Below are 5,183 nucleotides of genomic sequence, written 5' to 3'. Positions count from 1 at the left end.
GAGGCAGAAACCCGTTGGAAACCAATGACAAAAAAGAAGGATTGGATGTAAAAATCCAAAAGAACATATTTCAGACCCAAGTGAAGACAGTTTGGAGAAGGCTCATGCTGATGATTTACTAGGAATGAAAAGGACCCCTCAAAAGAGTTTGTTGTCCTTGGCAGAAGACTGGAGAGCAATACATGCAAACAAACAAAACAAACAAAGGAACAAAAGGAAGAATTGAGAGCTTGACCATGAAACATGTCCTTTATTGGAGAACTGAAAAAGAGACACACTGAAGCGCTCAGAGGCTGGAGGTCACAACCCAGATCACAGGCAGGCAGATGGCAGAGCCCCATCCGGCGATGACGCTGCTGCTCTTCCAACAACATCCTATGAGCCTGGGGAACCAAGCCTTTTCTCTGTCAGCTGTGAATCCAGGAGGGAGGTTGAGAAGGATGCAGTCTATCACCATGGCCAAAGGGAGGACGAGGGAGCCCTGGGACCAAGAGGAGCCTGGATCCCGTTGTTGCATGGTCCTGAGGAAGTCTGCTGATGTTAATGGCAATTGCGTGGAAAATTCGGCTGCCAGGATGGGCAGGGTGGGCAGGGTGGGCATGGTGGGCAGGGTGGGCAGGGTGGCCAGCCTGGGTACTGTGGGCAGGGTGGCCAGCATGGGTATGGTGGGCACACCACAGGTGGGCAAGGAGGTGGACATTGCCCTGGAGGTGGACATGGCTGAGGGCACACAGGAGGTGGCTGGCAGCGCTGCTTGCACTGATCCTGCTGGTGAGACATCTTTCCTGGGACTCACGGAACCTGAAGTACAGTGAGACAACATTGGTCACCACAAAGACAGTCCTGTCCATAGAGCAGTCAGCTCGACCATCAACACTTGGCTTTTTGGGTTTTTTTTTATGACTCAATGGATTCATTCATTTCTCGGTGTACAGTGATCACCACAATCTAATGGGCCACCAACACGTTGGTCTCCAAGGACTCTCTTGGATTCCTACTACAGCCTTTAGGATTTTGTGGCCCATCTTCACCTGTTCTTTTGAGCACCTCTCACCCTCAGGCCTCAGGCCTTTCTGCTTCATCTCACATTCGACCACTTTCTAAAGATAAAATCACCCTCAGGGGAGTTGTGTGAATACAAATATTATCTGGAGAGGAAAAACCCGCTTATTAAAAGGGTCACCAGTCTCAAAACACATCTCTGCTCAGAGGTCCCAGGAGGCCCTGCTTGCTGGGCTAACCGACCCGACTGTGGGGCTGAGCTTTTGAGGAGAAATGCAAAGGCCCAATCCCACCGCTCACTGGGATGGAGCCGTGAGAGGGAGGCTGTGGGAACGAATGGGGGAGGGGGTGCTCCAGCACAGCACCTCATCTCTGTTTCTCTCCTTCAGGGTAAGGTGGTGCCTTGGACTCCATCGCTCTCCTCCCATTCCACATCACCTCCCAAACACCATCAGTAACGTACCCCCCTCCCAACCTCATTGTCTTCCTTCCCCCAGAAAGAGTATTGAGGGGTGAAAATAAAGTCACTTCTACACTCAGGTGAAATCCCACCACCCAAGGACCAAGAAAGACCTCTAAGACCTGTACTCACCAGAGGCTCCAAAGAAGATCTAGGACTGGTGTCTGGAAGAGAGTGGGGCTGGGACGACGGTCACTCCTTTTATAAGGCCAGGCAGCCCTGCACGGCGCAGGGGGAGCTGGCTGGGCATGATGCTATCATTTCCAAAGAAAAACGCCCTCCACACACAATCTCATAAATGACTTGCCACACTCATGCCAGTATCACACTTCCTGGTCCATGATCTCCCTCACCCCTCCCCAGGAACTGCACAGTGTTTGACCCGAGACCGTGGCGCATGCTCCCCATGCCAGTGTCATGTGCCAGTTAGGAAAGAGGAGAAATTCCTTGACAGTGGGGATGCGCTCCCATGCTCAGAGATGGTGCCTCTCCTCCCGCCCAGCTTCCAGCTTTGTGTCTCTCAATAGCAGAGACCAGGTTTTGCTAACCCCCCATCTCTTAACGTTCACCCAGTTTTCCTTTACTGGTAGAACAGCAAGGAAGGAGGAGGCACAGGCTGGAGCAATGAGCTTGCAAGCAGTTTATTGACAAACTGAATGGTCAGGGGCTGTGAGCAAGCAAGACTCAGACTCACTCCCGCAGCCCCCACCCCCCACCCAGGGGAGTGCTTGGTTTTTCATACACAAGGGTTTTTTTGGTTGAGCCCTGTCGTCTGTGGCCTTGGAGCTCTTTGTCTTTGGGAACTCCTTCGTTGCATGCACCTGTTCGATTAGGACACTGCGAGTCTGGATTCAGCTGGGTTATGCTGAGTTTTTGTCCTTTTAGGCCTTGTTTCATTTTCCACCAAAGATTTAAAACTAACTTCCCCTTTGCCCAGGTCCTACAGGTCTCTAGGCATTTCTTGAGAATTCAATGACTCACACAGAGCCACAAAATCTTATCTTGCTTTCCTAGTTGCTGACAGTCCCCTGCTGGGTGGGTCCTCACATGGCTCCCTACATAGGTCGGCAAAGGACAGCACTATCCCTCTGTTTTCTGGGCCATAAGATCACAGGCTGGGGCAGCCCCACCCCCACCCCACAGCTTCACATTTGCAGATATGATAGACAAATATGCGAACCACACCGTATCATACATTTGCAGTATTCAGAGACTACTCCTCGTGTTACACATTCTGACCCTAAAAACTTTTGAAAGGAAAAGACATGTGAATGCTAAAGGGCACAAACCCTAAGGAGTTCCTGCTGTGGTGCAGTGGGTTAAGAATTCTACCGCAGGGCTACGGAGGTGCAGGTTCCACCCCCCAGGCCAGCACAGTTGGTTAAACCATCACGAGTTGCCACAGCCATGGCACAGGTCAAAGCCGTGGCCCACATCCAACCCCTGGCCCAGGAAGTTCCTTATGCCTCAGGTGCGGCCATTAAAAAATAACAACGAAGGAGAAAAACCAATAGGAAGGACAAATAACTCACTGTAATAACTCATCGATAATGTCACCGATGCCCAAAACTGTGATGAAGAGGACACTGTGTAGAGCAGGGCTCCCTAGCTAAGACCCTGGCCCTCTCCCCCTCTTTCTCCTGGCTGACATCACTGCTAATTCGAAGGAGTCAGTCTGAAAGCACCTTCAGGGTCCACACCTTCTTACTGGTGAGCAGGGCCCTCCCGCTGCCTGAGGGAAGAGTCCCCTCCTGATGCTCTTTCCTGGAGGAATGCTGGGCAGCCTCTGCAGTGGTTCTCTCTTGCCTGGGTTGCTGTGGCACAGAAAAGAACAATCAGTGGCCTCACCTCGGGGCTTGAAGAGGGAGGAATTTCTTTAGCTTGAGCCTGTTCCCCATCTCTTTCTCGGCCTCTCAGACGGCCAATCTGAGGCCAGCCATTCCGGCCCAGCACTCTGGGATGCAACAGAAATGACCCAGATCACCATTAGGAGAGTGTCATCCTTCAGGGATGCCAGAAGGCACAGCGATGCTCTTGGGATGACGGGTCAGGTGCTTTCCCGACCTCTTCTTTTCCTGTTAAAGCCCTGGGAGCTAAAGGTGGTGCCTGCCGGGGTGAGGGAGCCATCCAAGGGTCACGTGATTTGGATCAGTCCTACTGTCATAATGGTAGACTTGTTTTTCTTCGCCTCATGAATTACTAGAGAGCCCAAGTTATTTTTACCAAGAAATTATACGGGCCATGCCATAGATTTGATAAACTGAAGGAGGATCAGGCTTCAAGGGGAAAAAATGCTTCGTGAGGTTGCCTGCCAGCTTTAGAAAGAGGGACAAGTATTTCGTGATACACAAAGACAGTGACGAAAGCTCAGTGATCTTCACTTTGCCCAAAGAGTGGATCCTCGAAGCATTGGGAACAAAGCGAATCCGAAAACCATGTCACAACTACATGAAGGTTTGGTCGATCTTACTTGGAAACTAGCAGTACTGGTTATCTAAAAGAGAAGCTGAGTAGCTGGAGAATAAGAAGAGAGACCACCTAAGCCATGAGTCAAAGCAGAAAGCCTCATCAAGTCTGTACACTACAGGACGAGGGAGCAATGACTTCAGAAACTGAAGGCAAGGTATGTTTTGAACCTGCCTTGTGGCAGGCAGCTAAACGAGTCATCCAACGAGATCAACCAGTCTAATTGCCAGAAATACACAAATCTAGATTGAACTTTTCTGATTGATGTAGCTTCCTGAGGCTTTGCTCCAAAAAGATCAAAACGCCAAATGAGGATGATCTGAAATGCCAGCAACTGGGGACCTAAAGGAGAATCATTAGAGAATGAAAGCCCCAGGGTGACAACGATTTGGGAGACCAGATGCTATGGAAACCCTCGTTTGAAGGACTCCAGGCATGACGTTTCCCATTGGAAACTCTACCTAGAACAAGAGAGAAAGAGTGAGAGGCTGGTTAAAGACGGACAGCAGTCGGTCCTACAATCGTAAATAACTCCCAAGCAGCGCCTGGAGGGGACAAAACTATGTGTCTAGGCATAGCTCTTCACAGCATAACGCTACTGCACGACCACGTGACATTTGTTCAGGTATTTTTTTTATTTTCTGTAGCAACGCTACTGAGAGGCCAATTATCTCAGGTAGAAAAACAACAAAAAAAAAAAACAAGGAGTAGCAGCAACAATTCATCTCATGGGCTAGAAAGAGCACACCACTTGATGCGGTGTCAGCAGACGTTCATTTCACGAAAGAAGGAAGAGGAGAAGAAGAGGAAGAAAAGAAATGCGATGCCAAAACCAAAATGTAACACAAGACACAGGTTAAATGGGAAGCAAACGATGAGCCCTCCTCACCAATTCCTATTTGAAGATTTCCAGGACATCCACTGTTTCTACGACCCCTGCACTGGGCTGTTCTTCTCTCTGGCCTGAACCTCTTCTTGTACATAACAAATGGAGTTCTCTGGTCCCTAGCCCCAGGATCGCCCCACTTTATGCTTCTCCAGGCATAATCCCAATGACTCCCGTGGTTTCAGCAATCATAACACAGCTGTCAACTCACACAGCTCCATTTGCATCCCAGAACAAACCTTGGACTTAGCTATCCCTTTGCCTTCTGGACGTCTCTATTCCAATATCCTCCAAGTGTCCAAAACCTGATCACACTCCCACAAATCGTTCAAATCTCCAGGACTCTTTATCTTTCCATGTGAATAACCC

This window comes from Sus scrofa, chromosome 4 (assembly GCF_000003025.6).
Source record: "Sus scrofa isolate TJ Tabasco breed Duroc chromosome 4, Sscrofa11.1, whole genome shotgun sequence".
NCBI classification, from domain to species: Eukaryota; Metazoa; Chordata; class Mammalia; order Artiodactyla; family Suidae; genus Sus; species Sus scrofa.
The sequence above is the reverse complement of the archived record's forward strand: the minus strand, read 5'-3'. Positions refer to the sequence as shown.